The sequence below is a fragment of the Arctopsyche grandis genome, chromosome 4, assembly GCF_051622035.1.
Source record: "Arctopsyche grandis isolate Sample6627 chromosome 4, ASM5162203v2, whole genome shotgun sequence".
Classification (NCBI taxonomy): domain Eukaryota; kingdom Metazoa; phylum Arthropoda; class Insecta; order Trichoptera; family Hydropsychidae; genus Arctopsyche; species Arctopsyche grandis.
In genome coordinates, this window is record NC_135358.1 from 32,334,809 (window position 1) to 32,352,621 (window position 17,813).

Here is a 17,813-nt window from a genome sequence, read left to right on the forward strand (position 1 = left end):
CGTTTACGTGAGTTCGGGGAGTATTCGTGTTTACTTTGTACATGCTCAAAATACGACGCTTATCTAGGGTTGCCATAATTGTCGAACCATAGACGGGGACACCCCCCCCCCCCCCAATCATACATTTCTGACTTTTTGGTTTTTGAAGGAGTTCCTTTTTCTGTTTTACATAATTATAAAATTCGATGCATGTCATTTTATAATTGAAAACGCACTGAATTATGCTTTCTACTGTTTTCTAGCTTATTTCGTTCATCTGTCCACTGAGTATTAATTAATGAAAAAACGTGTACTCAACGTGTGCATTATGTGCTGGGATAGCGTGCAGGTATTGGCACAATTTTGGTAGGTTAGTTTTTCTTTCTGTTTCTTTAGTATTTTTAAAAAAGCATAACCATTTATCATGTACATCTTTGGTATCCCATTCTTCACGTGTTTCATTTTCAATAAATTATTTCATGTACATTACTTCCTCGTGAATTGAATCCGTGAAATATATACTGTGTACAAACATGGTGTAAAGTTCTGACAAAGGATTTTTAAAGAAATCAATTATCGCTTTTGGAGCATTTTCTTCTTTTAAGAAAACGTCTTTCAACGTCTCCCACATACTTAGTATCCTTGTAATTGCTGGAAGGAGTGATAACCATTTGCTTCTTGTGCAAACCCACTTAATTATATATTATCGGAAAGATATATTTTTAAATAATATCTATGGAAAACTGGGACAAATATCCTTCTGAAGGGGACACTGGGACGCAAGCCTCAAAACGGGGACATGTCCCCGTAAACTGGGACGTATGGCAACCCTACGCTTATCGGCGTTCGTCAGCATTCAAAGGGCTAATAACGATTTTGGACGATGTTAATAATAACAAAAAATCTATTTGCCCCAATCCGCAATCCGATGTCTAGTAATGATCCAGTGCAGATTTTGCAGTGTTAATGGGGAGGTTTTGTATGAGGACGAAATTGGCAAACTCTGGGTGGGGACGGTCGATTTGGATTTAACAACCTTGACAGGATTCATTGGTGTAAAATTTACCAATGAGTTCTGGTCCGGGATTGCGCGTTCCTTACCGCCAGGGCCGTAGTCGCAATTAGTGCCACATAATTGAATACGGGGCATGTTCGGCCGCTCGTAAGTTTGTTGGTTTTATACGGCGGGGCCGTTATTTACGAGCGCTCGCCGCGGGCCGTAAACGTCCGTCCGTCTGTCCCGGTAAAGTTCCCGGCAAAAGGTCCCGGTAAAGTCCCAGGTAGCATTCCAAACACGCACACACTCAACACACACCAAATGTCATATAAGGGCTGTAGTGGCTATCGCTTTCAAAATTATTGATCTCAGCTGCACAGGTGTCGATGCGGCATAAAAGCGTAACGATATCCAGTGAAAAGATATCGTTTTCAGAGCTTTTGAGATTGGAGGGGATCGATAGCAAATAAAAACAAAATGTACATAAATGGATTCACTATATAAAGAATTCGGTGTCATATTCTAATTTGGACTACATACAGAGTTTGGAAGGAGTCAGAGACTAGAAGCGATACAAACTTATCTGAAAGAGCATTTTTATTTATTTATTTCACCAAAAGAGACATGCCAAGTAATTCTGCAAGTAAAGTATCGAAGACGCATTTGCTAAAAAAGTAATAAAAGTAAATAAATCCATTTTTTTTTAATTAAAAGTAAATCTCCGATTTACATGGTAATTGTATTATTAGTCACATTGCGATCGCTCATAAGTATGAATATCGCGAATACGGAATATTTGGCGACTTGTTAGTATGATGGACTTTTCGGCTGCCAGATGTTCCGTTATAGAGATTTTAGTGACTTTTGGGCGAGCGCTTTGTCACCAATAATCACCGAACCGATTTACATATAGCCCCCCCCCCCCCGCCTGTAACACGATATTTGAGTAAGAAATCGTGTTATAGGAGGGGAGATTTGTGCCGTCACAAAATCGCTTGAAAAAAAAACACGCGAAAACCACGTGAAAAAATCGCACAAACCAAAATAGCGCGGCGCTAAAATCGCGCAATGCATATATAAATAAGAAAATAAATTTAAATGTAATCAATATAAACATTAAAAACAGGTTTAATGTATAAGAAAAATTCGATAGAATCCCGTAATGATAATATAAGAACCGTTTATTAATTTTCAAAGTGTACTTTTGAATTTATTCGCACTCTATTGTAACTCGAATAACAAGAATAGACATATTAAATATAATTATGTTCTGAATTAAAAATAATATCGAAGGATCACCAGAAATCCATTTGATAAACGGACAATTTCGCACATGACAATCGACAATTGACAATCGATTTCTCATTAGTGTGGTGGTTCACGTGTGTGACTCTCGGTGGGTAGAATTTTTTAGTGCCAGATATTCTTTTATCAAGATTTTAGTGACGTGTGCGAGATCGTCTTGTGCGAAGTAGTCAACGAACCATGTAAAACTATGCAATTCTTCCTCTATAGCATGGTAAGTAAAATTTGCTTTTTTAAATTATATACATACAAACGTATAACTGAAAAAAAATGAAATATGCGAAATGAACATAGAAAAGCGTTGTAAAAAAGAAATAGCTTGTTGTAAGAAAGTCACGTAGTGAGAAAGCGTGTTATATGAGAATGATTGTTGATATGTTGGAATGGTAGGTTGGTGACTCTATAGATTGGTAGTTAAATTATAATTTTTTAAATTATATAATCAAAATCTAATATATAATTTCGAAAGAGACTTTGTATGTAAGTATGTATGTATATTTAATTATCTTTGGTTGGAAACTTCGTAAACAAAACAAAGTTTCTATGACGACAATTCAATTGGATGAATATTATATTTTTTTCGATTGAAATAAATTTAATAAAAAAACAAATAAATATTTACTATTAGATTCGCCATGTTTAAGCTGTTTATATTACAAATACTAAGCGAAGCCGGGTAAAACAACAAGTAATTATTAAAATAAAAATCTAGTAAAAAACGTGCTATATGGAGAATTTTTTTTAAAGAAGCGTATAGGGTAGATAGCTTTACTTGTATAGGGGGGGGGGGGGGCTAAAGCATGCTAGGTAAAATATATTATAATTATATGACCGAAATAATACATATAAAATAAAATAAAAATAAAATGACTGATATTAAGAAAATCGCGTAATAACGCGAAAACGTGCTATATAGGGAATGAAAGCGTGTTATAGAAAGAAGGAGGGGGAGACTATGTCTAAATAATTGATATACATATGTATGTACATATACATATATACTAGACAATGGCAAGATTACAAGATCTCTAAAAATTATTTTAAATACGATCAAATATAGATAATTACATTATATTGGAATATTTGTATAATGTGTAGTTGATTGGTTAATTCATACATTATATAAATATATAAATCATTTTCACTTTATTTTATATATTTATGTATTCTTTTCATGATTGCATTTATCTACATATGTGTAGAACTAAATATACAAAAGAAGAAAATTTCTGATTAATCTAATGATTTACAGGCGGCCCCAAAAGTCATGCATCTATTGTATATATGAAAAAAAATTAGATTTACATTCCGAAAATATTCGTACGGCTAATTTTTCACGGTTTTAACAATACTAATAAATTACGTTCGATAACTGCATCACAACGCACCTAATTTTAATAAAAAATCTATACATTACGCAAATATAATATACAGCGCGGCAAAAAAGACCGCGCGCGAATAAATTAAGCGGACAAAAATCGTAAAGTATTATATTATTTTACATTTTTATAGGCGAAGTGCAGTTACATATGCAAAATATCCAAAGGATAACAAAAAAAAAGTCATAGTCACTGCAACGGCACCGTTTTTAACCCGTTGCGGGCGCGCGCGATCACACTTTTCCGTAGAAAAAAAGGTCAAAAGTGGCATTTAAATAATTTTGAATAAATTTAAATAAAACGATAATATATCAGCGGAAATCGAATGGGCGCCAAATTGATGCGGATATATTTCGTATCTGTTTCCTGTGCGATTGTTCGCGTATTAGCAATAAATTATCGGGGCGCGAAAGGGTTAAACCTTTCAAAAGCGTCCGATAACGGTTTGCGTCCTTTTGAGAAACGGTGACATAACAAATGATCCAACTATGCAAATTGAATCGTCGCACCTTTAATGCCCTAAATAAATATATCGGAAATGTGCATCCGGATGCATTCTCTGCCCGTATGCACACTTCTATATAAATAATTTGAAAAATTTTAATACTTTTTTTTAACGTTGAAATGTATAATAATTACACGTATTATAATATATTTGAATGTGTCCATTATTTTTATGTAATTTGTTGACATATGTAATTGATTTATTATGCTGATGTATGGATAATGAATATTTATTGTACATTATAATGTGTAAACTGATTTTATTTGTATGCAATAAAATATTTTGACGCATAGTTGAATATAATGTATATTATTAAATGATTTTGATTCGGAAATGATTGCTGTAAATGTACAATGGAATAATTAAGCTTATTAGTTCATAAAAATATTTAAATATTTAGAACAGGGGTTCTGAATCTGTGATCAATGAAGCAATAGATTGATTTTAGAGGCTTCATGAAATTAATTTCAGTTAAATTAATAATTATTTAACGTTTTTATATTCGCATGTGTCTATTTTTGTTCATTTTTATCGTGGAATTCGTTTTAATGATACAATGTTTGTAAAAAGGGATCAAAGTATGCTTTTGGAGTTATAAAAAATGATTAAACAATATTTTGATATGTAAGGGGTTCATTTCTAGGAACCAATAAAAAAAATATATAAAATCCAAATTAATTGTTACATAAAATTATTAAAACATATTTACATAGGTACGTATAACGTTGGCACACAACGGAAATATTTTAATTAAGCAAATTATTATGAAATATTTCGATAATAAAATCGATGGCTTGGTGCACATATTATACTGTATATAATTCAGGCTTTTTCTTTCAATTTAATTTTTGTATACCACATAAATTATCTTGAATGGATAAACCCGAGTTATTCCAGTATCTACAAATTTAAAATTCGATACAATATCTGCGCACCAAGCCATTGATAAATTGGATTGTAAATAGGTTTTTGAGCTCTTTTTCCTATTATGCTTTAGATTAATATTAGAATAATATAATACTGTGATTACTAACCAAATTAAATTAAATTGTAAAATAGAAAATGATCAGAAGATCTGTAGCTATTAAAATAGATATAAGATGTATTGTGAACATAATTTCGTAGTAATAAAAAGCATTTAAAAATCAAAAAAATCAAGCCATTGATAAAAAAGATGAAGTATTACTTAGAAAATACTATAAAAAATATTATTTCAATTTTTTTTTATGTACATACATGTTTGTTTGTCTGCTTTACAAAATTACAGTTTTTAATTTAAAAATATAAAATTTGATATAAAAAAACACATATAAATAATGTATTGTAAAAAAATAGTTTCCAAATAAATTCAATGAAACGAAGACATGTTTGTTTTCAATTAGTAATGTCAAACATTTCAACATAATTTTTCATAAAATTTAAATATAATAAAATGGGGATTTAGTTGAATATAAATCACTAAACGTTGCACTGAATCGCATATTTATAATTATATTTATTTCATAAAAAAAAATACTGAAAAAAGAATGAATCGTCAATAAAGTCACTGTCAACATATAAGCAGCAACTTATCCATATGTGGGTACTGATAGGGCAATTGCGGTCGTCTTCGCGGTTAAGGGATACGCTAAAGGGTTGGTGAATGTTAAGGGTAAAACAAACACGAGGCCAGGGGCTCTCAAACGGCGTTTGCCTCGACCGCAACTGGGGCTCGCGTGCCAGTAATGAGTGCGTGTCGACCGCGTGACTGACGGCTGCTTCTCAAACGCTTACCGCACTCAACACTAATGGTAAATTAGCGTTGATTTTCGGCCTTTCGACAATTTCAAAGGTAAATATAAGTACTGTCGAAAAAATCGTCGGTTGATGCAGGGTTGAATTCGAATCGTGCTTTCTTTCGGGCGAATCTTCGCGTGAAACGTTGACCGAATCTCACTTTCTACTGTACGATCAGATAGTGCCAAATTAATGTACGTATACTCGTTTAGATGAGATTAGATTTCGTTAGAAAGGCACGTGGCTTGTCATATCTGTGACATATAATATTTGACTAATGACCGTCAATTATATAAACTAGTACTATGTATGCAGTTTGTATACATATGTACATAGGTAAAACAATATTTTAATTTTTGATCAAATAACTCTAATAACAAAGAATTATTTTCATGATTATCATGAAATTCGTCTTCCAATTTTATATTTTTTCGTCTCTCGTCTTCGTATTCCAACTTTCAATTCGTCTTACAGGAAACGTAAGAATGTTAGATGAATTGAAATGGTTGGATATTAGAAATAGTCTTAAATTAAGCACTTTTAAATTTGTATATAAGCTAGATAGGAATCTATTACCTTAATATTTTAACAATCATATAGTTAGGAATAGAGATATACATAATAAATTATAAAACTAGAAATAGGAATAAATTAATTATAGGTAGAGTTAAGAAGGGAAAAACTGCAGGAGTTGTTTTGTACAGAGGTGTTCAAATATACAATGCCCTTCCTGAGAGTATTAGAGGTGCTTTAAAGGTAACATTGGTGCTTTCTTGAGAGGTGTTAATGGATACCTCTGTGGAAGATGACGTAATTATATATGAAAGTTCAATAAAATGCTGTTTGGAATTATTTTAGGGTTACTAATTATAGTTTTGTTAACTATGTTATATTATAGTTGTTAGTTTTAGTTTAAAACTACTAATTGTGAAATAATTCATTAGCAATTTGCTATTTAATAATAAATAAATAAAAAATAAAAACTAATTGATCAACTTATTGAGACGATTTATTCTATTTATTGAGTGGTAAATTTTTTTATAATAGGTAAATTTAAACAATTTGACTTGAATAGACGCTTAAAAATAATATGATTCCAAAATAATTACGACCAACAGTGGTTAGTGTATAATGCTGACAACGAAGGGGTTACGGGATCGAGTCCTGATCCAGTGTTGCTGGTCAGACTTTGGATATATGTTGATATATGTTTCCTATTAAAATTTTGTCAATTTTTCTGATTTCATTATTGAAATGGTTCCTACTAAATCGGCCACCTACTCACATTTCTCACCATTACTTGAATTTAATTTCAAATTTATAATAATATTATATTTTTTATATAACACACATTTATATGGTAAACAAAGTTATATAATTTTATTTTTATTTTTACATATATTTAAAAAACAAAAAATTTAATTTGACAAGAATTTTTTTTTGATAAATTATTGTCCGAATTAAAGTTGGGCAATGTATTTATTGATTTGGTGTAATGAACAATATAACTACTATATATGTACGAAATCATCTTAGGTAGCCAATCTCTACGATCGAGAAATTGGAGAGATTATAGTGGGCCTCTTTAGACACCATTCATCTTACAAAAGTTCTCTTTGTGCCAATCATTCACACTATTTAAATCTTTTTACAATACAATGTAATAAAATATATCGTATTTTAAAAACTTAAAATAATAAACTATATAATATGGAGACGTTTAGGATCAATTATTGCAAATATATGTTAACAATTATTTGTTATTATTAGCTTAAGTTTGAAAATCTTCGACAGTAAAATGTTTGTATAAAAAATATTGTTTGAAACAAATTGTTCAAGCAAACTTGTGTGATTTTATCCCCTGATTTCTGCGGTCGATAAATTGCTCTGTCGTTAGGTCTCACGAAAGGAAGAATTTTTTTAAAAATATAATAGTATACAAATGTACATATATTCATATCAAAATGAGTTGTAATTACTACACATATTTACGTTCTATCTACGATCTTTTAATGTTTTCATTTTATTTTTGTTTCTTTATATCGATTATTTGATCCGTTATTATCGATTGTTGGAGGTGAGCAGAGAGGTGAGCGGTGGCTTTTTTTTAATAATATAGAATATAAAATTTTAACGTACGTCAACACGTTTATTGAACGCTGAAATGAGTTTAAAAAATATATGTATTTAACACGCCCCTCGAAAATTTTGCGGTTGAGCGTAAGTGCATAATGCAGTTTTAATATTATGCACTTTTTTGTGTTGCTCCGCCTAATAACCACCTGTAAAATATGTTAACAATGGTAACTACTTACGAAAAATGTGCACAACCGGTGAAAAGGTTAAAAAACGGATACCCCACCGGTGCGTATTTTTTTCTCTCGAAAGGGTGTGAAAGTGCGGGTTTTTTATTTCGGCAATTTTTTTTTGCATTTTGTTTGTAAACATGCTCCACAATACTTCAAAGTTTACAATTTGATATTTTGTTGGAGATTTTATCTATTATGATTTTTTTGACGTGACGATAAGGTTAAGCTTCAATATACCGGAATTGACATTTGACATTTTTTATAGTTTCTTATTAGTTATTTTTAGATATCCTCTCGTCTGATATGATGTTTGTTTGTTCCCTATGTAAATTTATAGCTTTAAATTTATAACTCTCAAAAATTTTTTACGGAACTGAGACTATTATTTCGAATTTTTTTACTTATTTTTCTTCAACTTTCGATTCAAAATTCTGATAATATGACTATCCGTTATGCAAATATACAGTTTTAAATTTCAACTACCAAATTTTCTATATTATTTCATGATATATGTATATGTATGTCATATGTCACAATTCACTTTTTATTTTTTATTTCTATTTTCAACGTAGGTACATCCGCTCAAGCAACGCCGAGCAATTCCATTTGTATATATTTAAAATACATATATGTATGAATGTTTGATTTTATCGTATTGGACTTTTTATGTGAAAAAGTTTCAATTCGAATTTCTGTAATGGCCGTTATTTGGACGAATGTTTCCTGGCGAAGGATTATAATCCGTTAGATTTCCGTTTCAGGGCACTCTTCCTATTGATTTTTCACACAAAATGCTAATGCCGTAACGGGATCGATACCCAGACGAGCCACTAGAGAAAAGGATAAGAATAAAAAAGCGTTACGGAACCGTTTTTTTCCATACCCAATATCTATTCACACGCCGAATTACGTATGCAGAAAAAGACGCGGTGTCCTGCGAAAAAATGAATACGCGCCCATTCCGAAAGGATTTCTTTCGGGCAACCCTCACGATTGTTGTCGGCCGTGTTACCATTTGCATAAAAAAGGACAAACCATGAGAAAAAAAAGAGGAAACGCGAAATAAGTAACGGGAATCGAATGTGTGCCGCGCCAAAGTCGACCTTATGCAACTGGCTCGCAAGAGTCTCGGGTGCAACAAATTTTATGCATACATTAACATAAATGTGCACGGCCCCCATTCAACCTTAAAAAAGGATGGGTTAACCCCTTCTTTGCATAATGTCTGAGAGGAAAAAATCGTCTTTGGGTCCCCCATTTACCCCATGTTTGTTTTCCGGGGGCAGCGCGTGAAAAAAAAATGCAGATGATAACAACAAAGCACAGTCTACCTGACCTGATAATTTATGCGAAATCATTCAAAAGAGTACCTGCCCTCTTTGAATATTAAGTGTAACCTTACCCCACCCTATTTTTTCATCAAAGGGTTGAGACTCTCCCCTGTGTGCGAAAAAAAATGCAAATATACAATATTGTCCGCTTACAGGTATTCTTGCATAGAAATCCGATGCACCCAACAATGATGCAATTTCACAAGGTCCCACCGGTAGTTAGGGGTGCGTTTTTTGCCTATGCCATTTGCATACATACACTTGCGCTAGGATGCCGTATTTTTTTCGGGCCATGAGAATTTTACCTTTTTTTATTGTTGTCATATTCAAATGGAGATAGACTGAAGGATCCATCAAAGGGTTGTATCATTCGGTTTACCGATTTGCAAAGATTTATCGATATGAGCGTGTGAATAATTTGAATAGGGGATTCCTGCTCCGTACGCCTAGGTGGCTTAAGGGTTATTTCTGAGCTATTAATCGAACCAATATTGAAATTTTCATGGGAAAGTGTCGATCGATAGATTGTAATATACAGAAGAGGATCTCTTTGTATGCATACGCTTTTGAAAGAGTCTGAATATATTAGTTTTGGCACAATTGGAGATACGTTAAAACGACGGTTGGAGAATGAGATACTGATAACCGTTATTCGATTGAAGATGCTAAAATAAACTTATGTATACAAAATATACGATTCCTACGACAGATGTGAAAAAATAATATATTGCTTGAATTTTCAGTCACGTATTTCAAATCCGTAAAAAAGATGTCAGATCAGAAAATAAATCGTACAGATTTATTTTTTTTAAATAAACAATAACTGTCTTAATAAAGTGCTCTCGTTAGTCACGAGATGGTAAGGGATTGTCCGAACGATAAAAACTCCTTGCCACGTGCTTCTCTCGGGGTTGTTGTATTTTCTAAGAATTTTCGTAGATTGTATAATGTCGTATCGTATGAAAAAATCGAGATCACGTAGAGCGGTGGTAAAAGTGTTAACAACACTAAATTAAGTGGCGGATCCGTTTTACAGAGCCACAAACATTTTACACGCTGCTTCTATGTAGATTAAGGTAGGTACAAATAAAAAAATGATTTATATGTTTATTTGTCGGATATGAAAATCTGAAGTTTTAAATTAGGATTCCTCCGAATAATAGTGTTTAAAAAAATGCTTTTGAAATAGCATTTGAAATTTAGGCATATATGTTTCGTATCGATGGATCCGAGAGACAAGAGCGACTTGGCAAATAAACGAATTAAAAAAATAATCTATCGACGCAAAAAAATCGGGGGCCCCAAAGTCAAAATAATGGGGGCCCTAAGCGGGCACAATAGGTAGATCGAAACCGCCAATAAAACATATAATGAAATGCCCTAAATAAAGAAGAGACGAAGGGCCACGAACAATGGCCGCATTATCTGGCCGCGCGCATCTACTACGAAAGCCGCCAAAGGTATACGCCAAGAACCGGTCAAAAATTTATTTATTTATTTATTTATATTTCTGAGTATCCCGCGGCGAAAATGGACACAGAAAAAAGCGGTGACAAACGGTGCATCGTCGATAAATTATTAAATCCCTGTTTGCGCGCACGGGGTTAAGCCGTTTTTGTTTCAGACGCGTCCGCTTTTGATTTTCTAGAAAAAAATATAAAAACAAATCTCAACTCATCAAATTACGAATGTATGTATACTTCGAGATGTATACTCTGATTATGCCTCGGTAAAAAAATTCGATGGAATTTATTTATATAAATAATCTAACATCACTAATTCTCCTTCAGATAAACAACGAAAATATTATCAAGAAAAAAAGCGAACAAATAAAAATGAAGGAAAATTCATTTTATATAAACGAAGTTTGTAATTATCCCACGTACAATGAACGAGATTAGTATCAGTTAACCTGGATACGTTCTTAAAGGTGAATCGTACGAAAACAGGACCTATTACCGAACAGCGTTAATTACTTACCATCCTATATATATCTTCCCTTGCCTCTCGTTACTCTTATTTTCATTTTACTTTGTTTTTTCGGTAGGTTTTCGACTTGGGTCGTTTTGTTCCCTTTTTCAGTCATAAAAGGTTGTCCGCAGCGAACGGGCTACCGTATTGCCTGGAACCCGAAAACGAAACCATCAAAAAGAACTACACATGGACAATTTATTCTTTCATTGAATCTGAAAAAAAAAACAGTTCGAAAATCTAACCGTCAAATATCGACGTCAATGTTTTTCGAAACACGTGTGAATAAACGGGCAGTCAAAAAGTATTTATCGATCGTAAATAAATTAACGAGCTACATGTAAAACGAAGTGTCGTGCGAAATTGTTGTCGTATTTTATTATATTACTTATGCATGTATCGAACGTGTATGGTAGCCGATGTTGGAAAAAATTTAATCTCGCGCGTCTGATAATTACGAGCCATAAAGTAGTCTCGAAAGGGCCCTCGTCTTATAACTTTTTTTTTGTTAATTTTATTTTCAGTTCGTATTATTTCGATCGAATTTCTCCGATAAGAAGAGTGGTTAAAACGTTCAAATTGTCGTTACGTTTGCGCTTAGTATGAAATAGTAGGAACATTTGCGTTGATTCAAGATAAATCATAATTTTATGGTATATCATTGCGTTAAAGGTTATTCCAAATATAATTTATGAGAATCTTAGTTATCCTTGAATATGCCTGCTATATTAGTGTATGCATGCGATTTCGATTTTGATATTTATGTGACTTTTAATTAAAAATCGTTTTAATTTCATCATAGAGTTACATATATGTATGTATATTTTAAATTGAATTGGATAAAAAACATTTCAGCTTAAGTTACATTAGCAAAAAAGTATTAATGTGGATTTGACCTTACAATATTGTTTTTGAAAAACATCTGTCATTCTTCGAGTACGACTGATAATAGCAATCTTATATATGTAATATCTATCCCGAATATACATATGTAAGTAGACTCAAAAATTCCATCAATTAAAGCCATTAGTAATAAACTAATAATGTATGGGAATGAACTCTTTTTTTTACCCAACTATAACAAAATAATAAATGCGTTTACCATAATAATAAAATTGTTATTGACAGCAGATTCAGCAGATCTGGCAGAAAACAGAATCTATAAGAAAAATTCGTCTCATCATTCAAAAAGTCGTCTCATGTATACTTTCATTGGAATGTCGTGATTTCATACTAGCAGAGAAAGTATACTTTCATTGGAATTTAGGGAATTCATATTCTGAATACTTTACATTTACTTCTGATACTTCTATTAATGTTGTATCTTCTTCTTCTACCTCCAACAAACTTTTTCGATTTCTTCTGTAGTGTATAAATGATTAATTACATCAGAAGACAAATTTGATGATTTTAAATCAACTTTTGCAATTTGTTTGAATACAGCTTCATATTTGATGATTTTAGACCAATTTTCGCAATTTGTTTAAATTCAGCTTCATATTTGATGATAAATACAGGTTTATATTGTAAAGGAACGCCTTATTGGTGGTGTTATGATCTAGCATGTTTTGATTTGTGTGATATGCTTTCGAACTGACCGATTGAGTTGGCGAAAGTATACTTCTACTAGTGAAAGCGTAATTTCACAGGGAGATATATATGTACACATTGTATATTGAATATACAGATTACGCATTAAAATTTTGTATTTGATCTCAATGTTATATCTACATGTTATATTTAGAACATTTTTCTTGTTATCTAATATATAATTTCGAATCTATAATAATATATAATTTCGAAAGAGACTTTGTATATATGTATGTAAGTATTTTTGGTTGGGAATCGAAAACAAGTCAAAGTTTCTATGACGACGATTCGATTGATTGATTGTTCTTATTATTATTATTTATTATTATTATCATTTATTATTATTATTTTTCAATAATGTTATTATCCATATATTATTTATATGGGCGAAATCGACGAATGCAATTCCATAGAATATAGAAAGGCTTATAATGAATTAAATGACATATATATGTAGATAGTACCAAACTACATAAGATAAGTCCATAACATTAAAATGCTTACTAATGCAGTTTTCCATTACATACATACACACAGATTACCTAAACAAAATCTGCTTTAGATCGTCGACTTTAATTAATATTATTTATTAGATGTATTATGAGGATTTATAAGAATTGTAAATAGGTTTTTGAGCTATTTTTCCTATTAGGCTGTACATTAACATTAGAATAATATAATACTATGATTACAAACAAAATTAAATTAAAATTGTAAAATAGAAAATGATCAGTAGATCAGTAGCTATTAAAATAGATATAAGATGTATTGTGAACATAATTTAGTAATAATAAAAAGCATATAAAAAAATGACAATTCAAGGATTCAAAATATTATGAAATAATAGACGAAATGTTTTCTTTGTCTTTACGACAGTCACTCGAAAGTTTTGTCAATATGATCCCAAATTTACGAAAGATTTTTGAAAATATTTGTTTCTTGACAAATCTTTAAGTCGGGTTTGGTGCATCCGCTCTAAAATCGCCAGACAAACGAACGACAGATTCTCGTTTTCTCGAATGATAGATTGCACATCAGATGACGAGTAACCTTTCGATGTGCACAGATGCAATTATTAAAATTGTTTTGGATCTTTCTGGCGAGTTTAATAAGACAAGATTCGGAACTTATCGAATCTTGCCTTATAAAACTCGCCTGAAAGATCCAACTCAATTTTAAAAATTACCATTTTAATAATTGCATCTGTGCACATCGAAAGGTTACCCGTCATCTGATGTGCAATCTATCATTCGAGAAGACGAGAATTGCATTTAAAGCAGCCGTCCGTTAATCTGTCGTTCAATTTGTCTGGTGATTTTAGAGCGGATGCACCGCATCCCTTTAAATCACATGCATTCACTGATTTCCTATAGTTTTCACAGTCGAATTTTTGAATTGCTATGTTTGCAAGTGTTGGAATCGGTCCCACATACACCCATGCAGTTTTCCATGATGGCCGTTTTAAATTCATCATAGTTTTTCTTATTGTCTGGCGGGCGATCGAATGCCGATCACTTGCGAAGGAGATCGATCCTCTGGTTGTTTTGTCGTGGTCGTGGTGCAACTGCACCGGTTGCAGCGGCGCAGGTGGCGAGGAATGCGCCCACGCCCGGCTACCGTGTAATTCCTGACTGCACCTGACCGGCACTGCGCCCTGTTCGTTAACGCCTAATGCTCCATATAAATTACCACCGGTCAGATACGCCGTGACCAACACATACCCAGCAATCGCCCACTCCACCTACAAACCCCTCCCACCTCCCCCTAACACTGGCTCGCTAGAACAATTCAGACGACACTCTTCAGACACGCATGACACCTGCCTGACATACATATATACATACATACACGTATAAAAACCTCATTAAAAGCAAACAAGACCATGACAAAAAAATCATAGCAATGGGTGGCCTGACGAAAGTCAAATTTTGATCAAAACAAGAATCGACTTTTTCGAAGGCAAATTTCTCGTATTGGCTCTAGCTATAAAACGGTCTTTTTCTATTTATTATTTGGCATGAAATTTGTCGTCGAGACCTTAAACGACCGGAAAATCTTTGCATTTTATAAATGCAACTAGCTGAACCCGGCATGCGTTGTAATGCCAGAATAAGGCATGCAATTCCCGTTCCCGTTTCAAGTGATGGTTGGAGCTCAACTCGTGTCTCTTAAAAGACGTCAGGTCATAAACCAACTGGTGACGCGGTTACCAACGAACACATTTCCTTGACTACACAATGGCGCTTCAAACTGTCGCATCGGTAAAATCGTAATTGCGAATATTATTTTTAAGAGGTTTTTCCCCGTTTTTTTTCACAGTTAGCTTTTTGGACATGCATACAACAAATCCTGAAAGTTCCATCGTAATCGGTTGAGTAGTTTAGGAGCAAATACGAGACAGACAAACAGACATTCAATTTTATATACATATACATATATAGATTCAAATCATATTAAAGGAAAACTTTTTTGGGTTTTTGAAAGGCTGCGAATAATTCAAATAGGATTTGTTTTTTGTATGTATTGGATAGAAAAAGCTTATTTGAAGATTTTAAAATGGAATATGATTCGCTGCTTTCTGGAAAATTTATCTTTTTTGAATTGTGTATGTACTTTCAAGGCTATCAAAGATACATATTTTTCATAGTTTATGTCGCACGCTGACCGTATGCGGAATACGACTTTTATCGTTTACAAATCACCATTCAATATTATCAATGTCCACTTCGTCGATGGAAACTTGTTGAAAATATTGCATAAACTCACACGCTAGTCTCTCAAATGTCTATCGATTACTTTTTATCTATTTTACAGATCCTCTCGTGAGCATCTGCATCGAATGAGGATGAAGATGATCCTTGTGCAGCCTCTCGCCGTTGGATTCTCGCCGTTCGACGTGTAAAATATGGAAAGTGTTAAGTTGTAAATAGGAAAATGTTGACATTGACCCAATGCGATAGAGTGAAATATTTATGAGCGCGCATTCGGAATAAACAGTGCTGTTTATGAGCGGGACTCGGGCGTTCGTTTTGTGCTTAGAAGACCATTTGTATTTTATATTATATAAAATACGCTTTTGGAACGATGAAATTTTATTGCAAATGTAAATCCGTTACGAAATTACATGTTGTAAGGAAAATATAAAAATTTCTTTGGAAAATGTGCAACTTTGTTTGGGTTTTGCTTTTGACCCTTCATCGATGTCTCTTTCATTAGCCTAATTGTTCTCTAGTTCTATTTCGAGAGCTTTTGCAAAAAAATGTTTGGATTTAATTTTAAAATTAATTAAGTTTTAAAAATAAGATCCAAGCCACATAATAGTATAACCATTTTTGTTTCTTCAAGATTATTGTTTCACGTTTGGATTGGATAAGCAAAATACTATTAATCTTAGAAGGACGTGTTTTAATGTCAGTATATAATATACAAACATACATATTATGTATGTTTGTACATATGTATATTGCTTTATTGATATTAAATTTCTATTTAGTGCGTGTATAGATAAGTATCTACCGTGATCGAATTATTATCCTTAGAAAGCGATCGATGTGATAATGAGCAGATTAATATCCTCTTCAAAATTAGCATAATATACATAAAATTAATAATCTGTCTATTAAGTAGCCAAAAAAAAATTGTCGTTTTTAGAAATTTAATAAACGACAATTTTTTGAGGTTGTGCTACATCGGTCCGTAAAATAAATTACAACATAAAAATCAGCATGTGCAGTAGAAAAAATTCACCGTAGTAAAAACGACTATTAATTTGAATAAAACTAAAATTTGCCGATTTCCTTCGAAGCACTTGAATGCAAATTATATTCAAATTTATCTTATCCACTTTTGGCCAAAAAAAAAAATAAAAGTTGCATAACAAGCACATCTGCAACAAATTAAGCGTATAGGTTAATTATTTTTTTAACTCCTATAATGTCCTTCGCATATTTGAAAATTTGACATAATTTCCATACGAACACAAACCACAGATAAAATTCACATTAAATTAATGTCAAACGTTCTCGGCTTTTTTTATTTATATATTTTTTTATGTTTTTAAAAACCGACCGGAAGTCGACAGCGATATTGATACGTATCTTTGTACGACAAAATTTTCAATACGGTATTCTTGTCCGAATTTACATAATACACGGTCAAAGGTAAACCGAATGGAATTTTTAACCGATTCGAAAAATCAGTGTGGGAATTAGTGGATTAGGCTCGGCCGTTAACGACACTGCCGGTGAATGGGATCGGACTGTTTTGTCTTATTTGGTCTGAACACAAAACACGTCACCGTTATTTATTCGACAGATTACCCGGTAGTTACAAGGCCGCTAATGGTCCGATAAACGAGAAAGTGAGATCTGTCTAATGGGCCCAGACCATACGAGCCACAATGATACAGCTAGCGCTAATCAAACACCATTTTTTTCTTCCCAGCATTCAATCTTTTTTTTACACACGTATTAATAGACCGCGTCGAACGGGTCGAAGGAGGTCTACAAGTGGATAAATCGAAACAATGAAAAAAATATACCGGGGCCTGTTTAAGCATAGATCTTTGTGTATATGTAAACCCTTTTTTGCAGAAACGAAAACACCACAGGAGCTTTTTTACAAAGGTCAATTCATTTCAACCTTGTCCTTTTATTTCAAAACATCATTGGA

The 17,813-nt window shown here is 32.7% G+C and overlaps 1 protein-coding gene across 1 annotated transcript in view; it reads left to right on the plus strand.

The window, feature by feature from the left end:
• vvl (ventral veins lacking) overlaps nucleotides 1–16,312 on the plus strand; it is a 93,304-nt gene extending 76,992 nt beyond the window's left edge. Inside the window, exon 2 of the mRNA XM_077428689.1 lies at nucleotides 15,957–16,312. The gene's annotated coding sequence lies outside the window, so the exon portion shown is untranslated. The remainder of the gene's footprint in view (nucleotides 1–15,956) is intronic.
• The last annotated feature ends 1,501 nt before the right edge of the window (nucleotides 16,313–17,813 follow it).